At 41.5% G+C, this 15,829-nt stretch overlaps 1 protein-coding gene across 4 annotated transcripts in view; it reads left to right on the top strand.

Annotated features, from left to right (window-relative positions):
* The window catches only part of ESR1 (estrogen receptor 1), a 385,356-nt gene that overhangs the window by 97,799 nt on the left and 271,728 nt on the right, over positions 1 to 15,829 (top strand). For 3 of the 4 annotated variants that reach the window (XM_054697952.1, XM_037520654.2, XM_054697953.1), the window contains exon 2: positions 3,403 to 3,534. The exons of the other annotated variant lie outside the window; for it this stretch is intronic. The gene's annotated coding sequence lies outside the window, so the exon portion shown is untranslated. The remainder of the gene's footprint in view (positions 1 to 3,402; positions 3,535 to 15,829) is intronic. 4 annotated transcript variants of the gene reach the window in all.

Genomic DNA, 15,829 nt, shown 5'->3' with positions numbered 1-15,829 from the left:
ATAAATCAAAGTTGACTGAAATATCACATATACCTCCAATTCCCCCTAACTCATCCATGCTTTTCCCAACATTCTATCCACTCACTGAAATTTGAAATAATGCACCCCTATTTTTTAGGATACTGGAGATTTCTGCAAGTTTAGGTGAGTTTCTTGTAGCATGAACTCATTTTGCAACTCCAACATCACCCCTCCACAATCCCCCGGTTGCAGCCTGTGTTCTGTCCTGTACCCCCCAATTGTGATGGGCCAAGAGAGCAGATGGCAGCTGATATCCAGCCCTAATTGTCTCCCCAAACCAAAGCACCTCTGCCAGGGGCCCTGCGTGCCTTGAAGAAGAGGCACTTTTTGCTTCCCTCATAGGCAGCAGCAGCCCACCACCCCCTCATCAGCTCATTGCTGCTGGGGTATAAAAATAAGTCCTTCAACATGGCTGTTCTTGGGCTATGCGATGTGGTCACCTTGGCCACCGTTAGAGTCTTCACTGCGTTCCACTTGCCAGGATATTTTAGTTCCTTTACCATGTTATCCTTTCCACAGAAAAGTTTGTGTATATATTAGTCTCTCTTTTTAGAAAGTCCCTTAAACCCAAAACCCATGCCTTTCCTTTATATCTTCTGTAATATTTATCATTTGACTCATGTAACAATGGCAGTCAGCAAAGTTGAAATTTGCATGCCAGCAGGATCAGAACTCATGGCAGTCTTCAGGCGTAATGTCTTCTTCTTTGGGAAGCCTCAGCATTGGTTCTTGAGTCCTTCAACTGATTAGATGAGGCCCACCCACATTTAATGTCAATTGATTGTAGATGTAAACCATACCTACAGAATACCCTTTCAGCAATACCTAGATTAGTGTTTGGGTAAATGACTGGATAATATAGGCCAACCAACTCAATATATAAAACTAACCTTTACAATGATCAAGACAGAAATGTGCTATGGGTAGGAAAACAATAATGTAAGACAAAGAGATACAGGAATGGTGCAGGGGAGTGGGAGGTGAACTTTAGAGGGGGTGGTCATGGAGAAAAGGCCTTTGAGGTGAGGTATGGGAAGGAAAGGGAAGGAAAAGAACCGATCATGCTGAGAATTAAATTTTGACAAATTACCAGAGGACATTTATGCAGTTGCCCCAGGGACCGTACTTTGAGAACCAGGATTTAAGAGTACACCTTCTGTATTATGCAGTTAATCCTGGGGAGATCCTTTAACATCTCAGTGTGATCATTATTATTGTCAAAATAATAATCGTTTTCCTGCGGGTTATGAGTTGTGTCGAGAAGGCAAAATCTCAAGAGAGAAGTCTGGAAGGACCCTAGGATAAAGTGAGGATAGCAGGCTGCTGCAGGGAAGGGCTAGATTTCCCTGGGGGTGACACTTGGGGAAAATCCCATGCATTTTTCCATGAGTGATGAGATTCTGATGCTAGGTTTTCACTCTGCAAGGGGCCAACCCACACCCCCATTGGGGCTGCAGTTCCCAAGCTAGGCGGAGAGGCTCTGCTGGGTGAGTAGTTCTGAAATGCCCTGTGAGGGCACTGTAGTGGGATTTATTAGGAGGTAAGAGTCAAGGACGTTGTCATAAAACAATGTACGTGTGTTTTGTAGGAAAAGGAGGTTATTCCTATACTGACATCCTTTTCTTTCTTTTGTTTTTTAAAAAGATTTATTTATTTATACAAGCACTGGGTTACGGGCCAGAGGCGCGGGAGGGTGAGAGAATTCACCCGAGACAGAGCAGGGAGCAGAACAGGCAGATGAACCGAAGTACACTGCGAGGGGAGCAGCGGGGAGACAGGAGAGGTCTGCACGCCAGGTGGGAATCTCCCTGGCCGGCCGGGATCGAACCAGCTCTGCAGAGGCTGCAGAGGCTCAGGCTTCACAGCGCTGTGTTCAACCCGCTGTGCCACCAGGGAGGCCCCTGACATCCTTTTCACTCAAATTTTCTTCCTGCAATGCAATTCTTGTTGGTGCTGCCAGGACTGCAGAGAGCCGGGGACTTGTGTGATCCTTCTGTCATGGAAGTGGGTGGGGGAAGAGATTGACTTTCACCAGGACGTCTTCTGAGGTCCTTTCCAGCCTCATGACTTTTGCTTCCCTGGCTTTCTGGGTGGGAACCACACAGCACTCCTGACTCTACAGGGTTCTAGCATTAAAGTCACCGGCTGCTCTGGGCCACAGTTGCTACACAGTGTCTGGAGTGGTGTTTCCCACAAGAATTTTCCTGCTTCCAGTGGGGTCAGGATCAACTTCCAAAGTCAGATGGTCTTTGGAAATTCTGTGTGCCCGACTCCTCTCCCACTGTCCCCTAGCAAGAGGCTACCTTTGCCACCCTTGGCCTTGGTCCAGGTGCGCTGCAAGCCGGTTTGCTGAGCCTGAGGGTTCTTTTAAGAGCTGGAGCTGAGCTGAGGAGGGTTCTTATAAGAGCTGGAGCCTGGGGGAACCTGGGGAAGCCTGGGGGGTGGCGGCTGGAGCTCTTGTAACCGAATATGCTCTTTCTTCACTTCATCCTTGTTGGACTTGATTTAGAGAGTAATTAATGAAGCAACATGCCCATTTTCTCCCAATTTCATGTTTTTAAACAATACCAACCACAAACAACCATTTATATATACAAATTTTGCCTAAGGAGACATTTGGCTTTATTCAAGGGAACAAACCCCTTTACATAAGGGTAAAAAGAGAACTTCTTAGAGTGCCTTGTGCTGGCTTATTTTAAAAATATGTAATTTGGGGTCTCCCCTGGTGGCACAGGCAATTGAGCACAGCGAGGGTTCAATCCTGGCCAGCTGATGAGAATCCCACACGGCACGGCGGACCTCTCCTGTCTCGCCCGCTGCTCCCCTCAGCAGTGGATTTCGTCAGTCTGCCTGTTCTGCTCCCCACTCTGTCTCTGGTGAATCCTCTCACCCTCCCACACATCTGGCCTGTACCCTGGTTCTTGTGTAAAATAAATAAATAAATCTTAAGAAAAAACCCTGTAATTTGACTTATGAAGCCATAGTTCGGCATTTCATTCTGGTAGGCATCGAGTGTGTTGTTGACAGGAAGTAGCTGATTCCTCACTCAACAAATTTTACTCCAGTCCATCTCAATAATCCAATATGGGATCCATTTCTATTTATTGAAGGCCATGGGCAGAGAGGAGAGACTTGGATATCTCGCAGGAATCAAAATGTGACCATTCTCTGGAAAAGCAGGTCCCGTGCAGGGTACAGAGTATCGCTGGTGCCTTCACATTTTTTCTGCACTGCCAGTTGTTTCCCTGGATGAAATATAAAGCAAATCTTAAGATTTTCACGTCACCCCCAAGTCAGGAAGGATTTCTAGTGAAGACAATGACCAGTCGAAGGAAAGACCACCCTATGAGTTTCGTTTCATGTCATCTCTTCTCCCTCCAGCTCAGTCCTCACACAAGCTGCTGCCAAGAGTGGGCGAGAGGGCCTTGCTTGTCTTCCCTCACATCTACCTTCCTTGTGCCTTTCGTCTGCCTGAATTTCTGGTCACTACAGGGTTGAAATGGAAATTTCAAGGTGAGCTGGTGTTATGTTTTCTGGGTCTGGCAGGTGTTGGGAGTTACATTTCTTGGGGGCTGAATCAGTTACATTCATGGGCTTTTCTGATGCACCCCCTTGGTGCCCCAGCCTTGGGGGAGATTGCATCCTCTGGCGGCTCTGCATGGTCTCTCCTCAGCTCTGGGAATCAGCAGTGGACATTCTGTTGTGGCCCTCCTTCCCCTCAGCAGGCCTCTTAGGCTGGGTACAAATTAAACCCATGTTGGTTCTTTCTTGAATATGGCTTGATCAGCTCCCAAATCCTGGAGGCATAGCCATGTTCTCTTTGTTTGCTATCAGAGTCATGGTCCAGATTCCGTGTGTGTATGTGGGGGGAGGGAGTGGGGAGTGGGTGCAGGCGGGTTCTTCCTGCATCAGCGAACAATTCTTGGCCACCGGCTGGATGTCCCACAATTCAAGTCTCTTCTGACACTATCCTGGAGAAAACATGAGGCTCAACAGGTTGAGAGTTCAGTGCCACAAGACCGCCACCTCTTGCCCCACCCTTGCCACCCTCCTCCCACACAGACACTTCAGAGGTCAATCCCAAATCCAAGTTATCATCTGTGTCTCTGACACACAACTACCACCTTGGGTTCAGTTATTTTTTTGCTAGAGCAGTTGACAAAACTCAGAGAAACTCTTTTACTCACTAAACCACTGGTTTATTAGAAAAGGACATCCTTTGGGAACAGGCAGGTAGAAGAGATGCTTAGGGCCAGGGGTGGGAAGGGGTGCAGAGCTTCCATGCCCATACAGGCATGCCAGTCACCTCCAGTCTCCCAGTGTTCACCAACCCAGAAGTTCTCCCACCCAACTGGGTTCTGATGGAGGCTTCATTCCATAAGCATGACTGATGAAATCATTGCCCATCGGTGATTGAACTCAGTCTTTATCCCCCTCCCTTGTGAGACAGGGCTTCTGGTGGAAAGTTCCATTGCTCTAATCATGTGGATGGCTCTTTGGCAACAGCATTATCCTTGCCTGAGTCTCCAAAATCATGTCACTGACATCAAAAGAGACACCGTCAAAACCGTCATCCCTTAGAAAATTGCCAGCATTTTAGGAGCTTTGGGACAGAAATAGGAGGGAAGACCAAAAAGATATTTTTCGCTATGAATTACGCTATCACGCATGTCCACAGAGACTTCCAGGTGGTCAGACACATGACACCAGGGTGTTTGCTCGTTCTCAGTGGACACGTACCAGGTTCTGAGCTTGGGGTGAGGACAGACATGTCTCAATCTGTCTGAGGTAGCGGGGAGTACACAACAAACAAATTTCTCCAAAAAATCCTCTAATTTCCTTTGGATTAATTTCCTCTAAAATTGTTCCTTTTAGACTATTGATGTACAGAGGAAAGAGTAAATCTCTCTTGAAACCTTTTCTTTCTTTTTTTATATTTTTGCCTTCAAGGGCTGCTTGGGGACTTGCTACTTCCTCTTGGATTGTGCCTTATAATGTTTAGGGACCTAATCGCTTCTCGGCCTTTTGGCTAAGATCAAGTGTAGGGACCTTGGTCCAAGCTGGGGTGAAATGTTTCTGTTTTAACATTCTCTCTGTGTGTGTGTGTGAGAGAGAAAGAGAGAGAGAGAGTAAGTGAGAGAGAGAAGAGAGAGAGAGAGAGAGAGAGAGAGGGAGAGAATATGTGAGTGTGTATACCCATGCATGCAAACATACATTTGATCAAATAAACATGGTTCATTTTTTTAGCCAATCAAATCACTGGAGTTACTAAAAAGACTGAAATAATAGACCAATTTTTCTAGCATCGGAAATTTCCACTGCGTCATCCTGAATTGATTCTTGAATTTAAGTCTCCACCTTCAAGGAATTTGTAATATTATTTGGCAAATTGGTGTTATAATTGATATTTCCTGATAAAAGGCTGTGTAGAGTTGAGATTTCCCTGAAGCGCTGTTGACAGCTTTGGGCATGCCCAGTGATTGAGTAATGGCGCTACCATCACGAGCAGAGAAAGCACCTCCGAGCCAACCAGCCTGCATCTGTGGTCACTGGGCCATATTGTTCCAGGGCTCCTAGGGGGTCGCTAAGAGAAGTCCTTGCTGGGCACTGAAGCTGGGTTCAGAATCTCAGGGGAGGCTTGGTGTAACCAGCACAAAGAGCCCCTCTTGAGCTGTTGGGCGGGACTGGGGCACTTAGAGACTCCTGGCTTTCAGGGAGTCTGTTATTCAGAACACGTCTTCTTGGCCGCTCCTCAAAGAATGGCTATCGCTCACTCTCTCAGGTAGCAGTAAAGAACTGGTGAATGCCACATCACCCAAAACAACAGGCAAACTATTAAAACACCCTTTGACCTACATGAGCCTCTGCAATCATTCTGGTAATTTCATGCGTTCCTTCTTTCCTTCCTTTATTCCCTTCTCTTCCCATATATGTCCTAGAACCACGTTTCAGAGTGAGTCAGGGGTCGCATTAAACAACACGTGTCATTCCAAGTGTCAAGTCCTGTACTAAGAGGCTGCCAACCACTCCTCACAGAGAGAACCATCACCTTGGCTAAGTAGTTCATTTTAGATGCATGTGCTTATAATGTAAAAACCTATTCAAAATATTAGGGGAATAAGATGTTATCTTTATGGATAGGTTCTTTCATTTTTTTCTTTACTGATCTCTAACAACTTAGGGCACAGTATGTGGAAACTGTGGAAAGGTGCCTCAGGATCAAACTACCTTCAATGTCCCTGCTTTGGGTCAGAAAACTATGCACGTAACAGTTGAGTTTTCTTCCACTATAAAAAAATTATTGGGCTTCTTTTACAAAAATGAAAAATTAATTAAAAATAGAAAACCTCTTCTTTCCATTAAAAATAACTATGCTGAAGGTGGCAGTCACTATTTTCCTGTCTCTTATTGAGACCTCTACTCCCCAAATCCAGAGGTTGGATTTACTGATAACATAGAGGGAAAGACTACAAGATATAGTTAAGAAAAATTATATGATTGAAGGTTTCTGCTGTACTGGCAACTTTGAACATAGAGGGATTCCAAATTAGACTGCAGACACATTTGCTGTTGCGTCCCCAGGCATCTTAGCTGCATCTCAGGTATCTGAATGCCTGATATTTGACAATCTGCTTCAAAATAACTCTTTCCATTTTTGTGAAAACTGCAGTCCTTTTCCTGACAGGACAGCCACAATTTTGTCAACAATCTACCACTTATTTCCTAAGGTATAATATCTGATGGTGGATGTTTACTTGTACAATGCCTCAGTGGGGACAATACAAGGTGGTTTGCAGTGAGTCAGAAAACATTGTAAAATAGTGAAAACTAGCAGTTTAAAAATTCCTTCCCAAACCCCACTGGATTCGTAAGGGAGTTTCTGTTCTTCAGGTTTACATAACTTGCTTCTGGTGTTAATGTTCGACTCTGTCGTGGCCTAAGGTGCCACTAGACATTGTTCCCTGGGAAGCAGTCCTGGTTGGTACTGAATTTCAATCATGTCTGCTAGGCAAACTATCATTTTAAAGTTGTGGTAAGCAAGTCTTCAACAATAGCTCTTTATTTCATCTCAGACCTTCAGGCCACATCATTCTGGTCTTCATCTCTCTCTCTGGCACCTCTAGTGCGTTGTTAGCATGAGCTCTCGGTGGCCCAGGTATTGTTAACTACTGGAAAATTAATGGCACAAACCAGCAATGAGAAGGTGCACTTCCTACATCATCCATCTTTCCAACAGCCTTTTGGAATAAGAATATCCAGACTTTAGAGATTCAGCTCAAAGATTTTTGTTTGTCCAAATTCACACTGCCTCCAAGTGATAGAGCCAGTATCCAAACCAAAATATGTCATAAGATGCTCAGTCACACTCACTGTAAAAAAAAGTACCAATTAAAATTGCATAGGGGCCTCCCTGATGGCACAAGGAGTTAAGCACAGCACTGTGAAGCTATCCACAGCCTCTGCAGCATGAGTTCGATCCCCAGCGAGGGAGCTATCTACATGGCGCAGCAGACCTTTCCTGTCTCACCTGCTGCTCCCCTCAGCTGTGTATTTCAGTTAGTCTGTCTGTTCTGTTCTCCACTCTGTCTCTGGTGAATTTCTCACCCCCTGCACTTCTAGCCTGTACCCCAATTCTTGTATGCATAAATAAATAAATCTTAAAAAAAATAAAATTGCACGGGGACACTGCTTTGAGAAACATCAACGCATCTAAAGATCTATGTTATTTTTGAGGGTGTGGGAATTTAAATTGTACAGCCAGAGGGCTTTTGGCAATATCCACTGAGATATATTGCACATATTTACTCCTGCGAGGACTGATTCATGTGCGGAGTCATTAATTATAGCATTGTTGATAATTGCAAAAGCTTGGGAACAAACCTAATTGTCACTAATAGGAAACTAGTAAAATAAATTATGACTTCCATGCAATGGACTACTAATATGATGTAGTCATAAAAAATGATGGGGATGTTTACATAGCAAAATAGAAAAGACATACTATTAATCCAAGACATACTATTAATAAAAACAAAAAAATATGGCACAAAACTGTGTATATATTACTGTTTGGTGTTTAAGAAAGGATGTGGGAGAATGCATGTGTATGTAAGTGTGTGTTATATGCATGGAGTTACCTCTGTAAGAAAACTTAAAAACTGGTAGCACCCATGGCCTCCAGAGAGGGGAAATTGGTGAGTGGCAGGCAGGAGTGAGGAAAGATTTTCTGACTATGGTTTTAGATCTATCTTTTGAAGGTGAAAGCACAACCTGCATTATATCCTTTACAAATAGATGAAATGAATTTTTATTTTATTTTATTTATCTTTTGATTTTTTCCCTTTCTTTTATTTTTGTGTAGAAGAACTGGGGTGTAGGCCAGAGGTGTGTGTATGTGTGTGGGGCTGGTGAGAGACTCACCAGAGACAGAGTGGGGAGCAGAACAGGTGGATTTACTGAAATACACTGTTAAGGGGAGCAGCAGGCAAGATAGGAGAGGTCTGCTGCACCATATGTGGGTTAGATCCCTGGCCAGGGATCGAACTCAGGCTGTAGTGGTGATAACTTAACCTCTAATCCACCACGGAGGCCCTGATATGAATTTTAAAAATGAAATCATATCCACAAAACCCAGGGTAGATGCTCAATTAACAGCTGTCTGGATTGACCTTAGGCCTCTGGTGAGGTCTAGAGATATCAATAAAGAAATCAGCTCTGTAGGAAGGATACTTCTGGAAGTTTTGGTTGTCACAACAATCTGAAAAGACTCATGGAAGAAAAATGTCAACTAGGGCGATCCTGTTCCTACTGCACTAGCTCAGAGTTGACAGAAGTCATCCTCCCACAGTGAGGCTAAGGCAACCTCATGTCTTTTGCCAACCCTTTTCCTACGAAGATATGGGTCAGCATGATAGATGATGAGACTCTCAGTGGCATACACTCTGAGCGGGACCCAAAGGAGGACAGTCTCCGGTCACGAAGTCCAGTTCAGAGTTCCTATGGAAATTCCCTTAAACAGCGAGGAGCATGGAAATGGGGTTGAAGTGCACTGACCCCCAGACCCTGCCAGGTTCCCCAACACAGCAAGTGTGTTGAGAGGACAGAGAAGTATATTCTACAGGGAAGGGAGAATTTAGGCTGTTTGGCAAACATTCATTTAGCTGAATGTTGCATTTATTTTCAAGAATAAGTGTGTCCAAATTCATTGAGCAAGAGCTGTATTTAGTTCAGTCACTCTGTGGCCATTCTGAAACAGCTTAATTAGCACTTCAGAAAGTCAAAGATCACATTTTGCATGAAAGGAAAACCAAGGGAAATAGACTCTCAGACATAAACTTTTAGGTATTGTGCACAAGCGCTTAGAAAATGACTTTATTGCTTTTATTCTGTCTCCAGCATCTCCGAGCAGTGAGGGAGCACATTGGAGCTATTTGCATAGTGTCATCTTCAGTTTCCTTTTGGAAAATCATTCCTCCCTCTGATTTGACCACTGTAGAACGTGTCCTGTGAGACACACAACTTTGCCCACGGCACTGCATGCGCTTGTGGATTACAGATTATTAATTGCTTATGCAAGAATAAAGACTATCCATACCTTGAGAGTAAGAAGGACACATCCTTATTAGGACTGGAGGACAATGTACTTAGGTATCCTAGGAGCTAATCAAGGGATGGTTGGTCACAGCTCACTACAGTTTCAGGTTTTCAAACTTCTTGAGAGGGAAAAACACAGATTGTGTTTACATGTAGACACCTCTTCCTAGTCTCTCTTGCCTTTTCATGCTTTTACACTTCTAAGAGTAGAGACAGGCTTAGTTTACTATTTCCTTTTTAAGAAATCAAATGCCTACATGATACTGATTCAACCAGATAATATGTTTTTATAAACTACAGGCTTAAATTAACATCTTGGGCAAACTGGGATTTTGATGGGGCAGAAAGGTGAGACAGTAGTAGAACTTGAATTCTGGGGGCCCTACAGAACTCGAATCAATGGCTCAGCTGTTGAAAATGACAGTCCAGGGCCTCCCTGGTGGTGCAAGGGGTTAAACACAGCACTGCAAAGCTGTCCTCAGCCACTGCAGCACGAGTTCGATCCCCCGGCCTGCCAGGGAGCTACCCACATTGCTCAGCAGACCTCTCTGTCTTCCCGCTGCTCCCCTCAGCAGTGTATTTCAGTCAGTCTGCCTGTTCTGTTCCCCACTCTGTCTCTGGTGAATCCTCTCACCCCCCCACACCTCTGGCCTGTACCCCAGTTCTTGTATGCATAAATAAATAAATCTTTTTTTAAAAAGAAAATGACAGTCCAGGGGGTTGAGGACTCACATATAAGGGAGAGCACCTGGACTGGGCAGGCATTTTGTTTTTAACCAGGTCTCAATGGAGGGACCTATGTTGATTCAGATCAGCCTGCAATGACCTCAGAGAAGAGACAGACTTGACAGCAGATAAGGAAAAGGTAAAAAGTGATCAGGAGGGGAAGCTGAGAAGAAGAATGGTGTAGAGAAAAAGTGCAAAAAATTATAATTTGAACAATTTAGCCATTTTATAGCATTGGGCATTAAAGTTTGTAGAATTATTTCTTTTTTATTTATGGTACATTTATTTGTTTTTTGTATTTATTTATGGTACAAAAGGACTTCCAGCAATAGTCGTTAAAAATAATGTCTTTATTAGAGTATCAACAAAAAGTTTGCCTCTAAATTCTTCTGAATCTTTGAGTGTTTGTTATTCCCAGTAATTGTTCCCTTTCTTTTAAGAGGCTATAGTTATTAAGAAGGCTCGGAATTTGGATCATAAAGTGGTTTCCTTGATAAGTCTGATAGCAAATGCAAAGGCACTGTAATGTGTTTCAAATGAGATTTTCTTGGAAGTTGATGTGTATTAAATAAAGTAAAACAATTAAGTTTTTTGGCTGAAGGTGTTATATTTGCAAATTTCTACAATTGAGCCCATATAGGGATTTAAAGTTTTTCTTTAGCTAAGGAAGCTTGATTTAATTGAAAAAGAGTATGAATCATACCTGAGGAGCAATGAATGGGAAGTCGCCAACTCACGTATTCATGTGACTCATTTCTCTGAACACAAGTTGTTTCTGGGTTTTTAATTTATGTTATCACATCCTTCTCCCATTTCTTTACTGGTAATTTGAGAATTTGTGTCTTCCAAAGACATGAGGAATTTTCAAGTCTCTAAAAAGAGTCCACTGAGCCACCTATATAATGTCTCAGTGTAATTTATGCTGTTTATGACTCACTCCAAGAGAAGAATGAAGTAGCTACCTGGAGAGCTTGGGGTGGGTGCACCCAAAGTTTGGATACCAGATTCCAGTCCAGTTCCTCTGGCCTTGTGACCATCTACAAATCTCCTATGCCTTTCTGGGCCTCAATTTCTTACCAAATGAAAAGAAAAGACAGGACTTGATAGCTCTTAGAGGGACCATCAATTCTTTTTTTTTTTTTTTTTTTTTTTTTATATCTCCATTGTTTTTTTTTTTTTTTTTTTTACAGCTTTTATTTTTTATTTTATTTTTTTTTTTGAGTTTTTTTTTTTTTTTAATATTAAATTTTATTTTTATATTCCCCCATACAATTGCAAACGCCCCATTCTGACCCCATCCTCCCCTCCCGCCCCCCCACCCCCCCAAAAGTGTCTCTGTTCATAGTTTTTGTTGATTTTGATTTTCACTTTCTTATATTCATTTTCCTGGTCCCTTATTTAAGTTTTCTAGATTCCTGCTATGAGTGAGACCATCCGGTATTTTTCTTTTTCTTTTTGGCTTATTTCGCTGAGCATGATCCCTTCCAGTGCCATCCATGTTGCTGCAAATTGCATGTGTTTATCTTTTTGAATGCTGAGTAATATTCCATGGTATATATGTACCACATCTTCTTGATCCAGTCATCTATTTTTGGGCATTTGGTTGTTTCCAAAGCTTAGCTATTGTAAACAGTGCTGCTATAAACATAGGAGTGCAGGTGCTCTTTGGAATTGATGTTTCTGTGTCCTTTGGGTAAATACCTAGGAGTGGAATTGCTGGATCATATGGAAGCCCTATGTTTAGTAGGTCCAGAAATCTCCACACAGCTCTCCATAGTGGTTGGACCAGTTTGCACTCCCACCAACAGTGCACAAGAGTTCCTTTTCTCCACATCCTCGCCAACATTTGTTGTTGCTAGTTTTTTTAATATGTGCCATTCTCACTGGTGTGAGATGGTATCTCATGGTAGTTTTGATTTGCATTTCCCTGATTACAAGTGATGTTGAACATTTTTCATATGTCTGTTGGCCATTTGCATTTCCTCTTCAGAGAAGTTTCTTTTTAGCTCTTCTGCCCATTTTTTGACTGGATTATTTTCTTTGTTGTTGTTGAGTCTCATCAGCTCTTTGCAGATTTTGTGATCAGTCCTTTATCATTAGTGTTGGGTGCAAAAATGTTCTCCCAGTTGGTGGGTTTCTCTTTGTTTTTGTTATTGTCTCTTTTGCTGTGCAGAAGCTCTTTAATTTGATGTAGTCCCAGCTGTTTATCTTTCTCTTCACTATCACTGCTTTGGGTGATGTGTCTGTAAAGATGTCTTTGATGTGCAAATCCCGTAGTGTTTCGCCTATATTTCCTTCTATGTATTTGTGGTTTCAGGTCTTATGTCTAGTTCTTTAATCCATTTTGAGTTGATTTTTGTGTATGGTGTGAGGTAGTGGTCAAGCTTCATTCTTTTGCATGTAGCGACCCAGTTTTCCAGCACCACCATTTATTGAACAAACTTTCTTTGCTCCAATGCATAGTCTTTGCTCCTTTGTCAAAGATTAGTTGACCATAAATCTGTGGGTTTATTTCTGGATTTTCTATTCGATTCCATTGGTCTGTATGTCTGTTCTTGTTCCAATACCATGCAGTTTTGATGATTATGGCTTTGTAGTAGTTTGAAGTCTGGGAGTGTGATGCCTCCATTTCCTTCTTTTTTTTTCAGTAGAGCTTTGGCTATTCGGGGTTTGGTGATTCCATATGAATTTCATCAATAATTGTTCTATTTCTTTGAAGAATGCCATTGAGATTTGATTGGAATAGCATTGAATCTGTATATTGCTTTTGGTAGGATGGCCATTTTAATAATGTTTATTCTTCCAATCCATGAGCAGGGGATGTCTTTCCATTTCTTTGTGTTCTTCTATTTCTTTTAACATTGTTTTATAGTTTTCTTTGTATAGGTCCTTTACCTCTTTGTTAGATTTATTCCCAAATATTTGATTTTTTTTGTTTCGATAATAAAGGGTGGTTTTTTTGATTTCTTCTTCTTCAGATTTATTGTTTGTGTATAGGAAGGCCACTGACTTTTGCGTGTTGATTTTGTATCCTGCCACTTTACTGAATTGATTGATGAGTTGAATTAGTTTTTCTGTGGAGATTTTGGGGTTTTCTATGTATATTATCATATCATCTGCAAATAGTGATAGTTTGACTTCTTCTTTTCCTATTTGGATTCCTTGGATGTCTTTCTCTTGTCTTATTGCTCTGGCTAGGACTTCCAGTATTATATTGAAAAGCAGTGGTGAGAGTGGACATCCTTGTCTTGTTCCAGATCTTAATGGAATTGCTTTCAGCTTTTCACCATTGAGAATGATACTGGCTGTTGGCTTATCATAGATGGCCTTTATGATGTTGAGGTATGTTCCTTGTATCCCAAGAATTTCAAGGGCTTTTATCATGAATGGGTGTTGCACTTTGTCGAAAGCTTTCTCAGCATCTATTGATATTATCATATGGTTTTTATATTTCTTTTGTTGATGTGTTGGATAACATTGATTGATTTTCGGATGTTAAACCATCCTTGTGCCCCTGGAATGAATCCAACTTGGTCGTGGTGAATTATCTTATGGACACATTGTTGGATTCTGATAGCTAAAATTTATTGAGGATTTTTGCATCAGTTTCATTAGGGAGATTGGCCTGTAGTTTTCCTTTTTTGTGTTGTCCTTATTCGGTTTTGGTATTAGTGTAATATTGGCTTCATAGAACGTGTTTGGTATTGTCCCTTCCTTCTCAATTTTTTGGAAGAGTTTGTGAAGGATAGGCACTAATTCGTCTCTGAATGTTTGGTAGAATTCATTTGTAAATCCATCAGGTCCTGGGCTTTTGTTTTTGGGGAGGTTTTTAATTACCATTTCAATTTCGCTGCTTGTAATTGGTCTGTTTAGGTGTTCTATTTCTTCTTTATCTAGCTTTGGGTGATTGTAGAGTTGTAGGAATTGTCCATCTCCTCTAGATTGTTGAACTTGTTTCCATATAACTGTTCATAGTAGTTACTGATTATTCTTTTGATTTCTGCTGTGTCCGTTGTGATTTCTCCTCTTTCATTTATGATTCTGTGTATTTGTGCTTTCTCCCTTTTTTCCTTTGTGAGCCTGGCTAGGGGTTTGTCTATTTATTTATTTTTTCAAAGAACCAGCTCTTGGTTTCATTGATCTTTTGGATTGTTTTTTTTAGTTTCAATTTCATTTATTTCTGCTTTGGTTTTTATTTCTTTTCTTCTACTGGTTCTGGGGTTTTTTGTTGTTCTTTTTCTAGATCTTTGAGCTTCGAGATTAGGTTGTCTTTGAGTTCTTTCTTGTTTTTGATGTGAGCTTCTATTGCTATATATTTTCCTCTTATTACTGCTTTTGCTGCATCCCATACATTTAGGATATTGGTGTCCTCCTTGTCATTCAATTCAAAGAATTTTTTAATTTCTTCTTTGATCTCCTCGTTAGTCCAGTGGTCTTCCAGTAGTGTGGCTTTTAATCTCCATGAGGTAGGATAGTTCCTTGCCTTCTTTTTATGATTTATTTCTAGTTTGATGCCTTCGTGGTCAGAAAAGATGGTTGGTATGATTTCAATCTTGGTGTATCTGTTGATGTTTGTCTTGTGCCCCAGTATGTGATCGATCCTGGAGAATGATCCGTGTGCGCTTGAGAAAAATGTGTACTCCGTTTTTTGGGGTTTAGTGTTCTATAGATGTCTGTTAAGCCCAAATGCTCTAGGTCCTTTTAGAGCTTTAGTTTCTTTACTTATTTTTTGTCTTGTTGATCTATCCATTGTTGATAGTGGTGTGTTGAAGTCTCCCACTACATATGTGTTTTCTCTGATGTCTGTTTTCAGAGAGGACAACAGTTGTCTGATATATTTTGGTGCTCTTTCGTTTGGTGAGTATATGTTAATGAGTGTTATTTCTTCTTGAAGTATTGTCCCTTAATCATAATGTAGTGACCATTGGGGTCTCTTTTTATTTTTTTTGAGTTTGAAGTCTGTTTTATCTGATATAAGTATAGCTGTTCCTGCTTTCTTTTTTGGCCATTTGCTTGTAGGATTGTTTTCCATCCTTTGACTTTGAGCCTATTTTTATCTTTTGTAGCTAAATGTGTTTCCTGGAGACAGCAAAAGGTTGGGTTTTGTTTCTTAATCCAGGCTGCAACTCTGTGTCTTTTTATTGAAGAGTTTAGTCCATTTACATTTAGAGTTAATATTGATATGTTAGCATCTGTATTTGCCATTATGTTTGTCTTTCCTTTGATTTTATTTATTTATTCTTTCAATAACTTTTTTTTTTTGGTCTTCTTTCGTTGTTATTCGTCCCTCTGAGGTTCTGGCTTTAGGATTCCTTGTAGTATTTTTGGAGTGGGGGTTTAGTCGCAATGAAATTCCGGAGTTTCTCTTTGTCTGGGAAGGTCCATATTCTTTCTTCATGGAGGAAAGAGAGCTTTGCGGGATAGAGTATTCTTGGTTGGCATCTGTTTTCTTGGAGTCTGTGACTATGTCCCTCCACTCTCTCCTTGC

Source organism: Talpa occidentalis, unplaced genomic scaffold, assembly GCF_014898055.3.
Source record: "Talpa occidentalis isolate TD23 unplaced genomic scaffold, MPIMG_talOcc4v2.1 talOcc4.2, whole genome shotgun sequence".
Taxonomy (NCBI): domain Eukaryota; kingdom Metazoa; phylum Chordata; class Mammalia; order Eulipotyphla; family Talpidae; genus Talpa; species Talpa occidentalis.
Note: the sequence above shows the minus strand (reverse complement) of the source record. Positions and strands in the feature narration are given on the sequence as shown.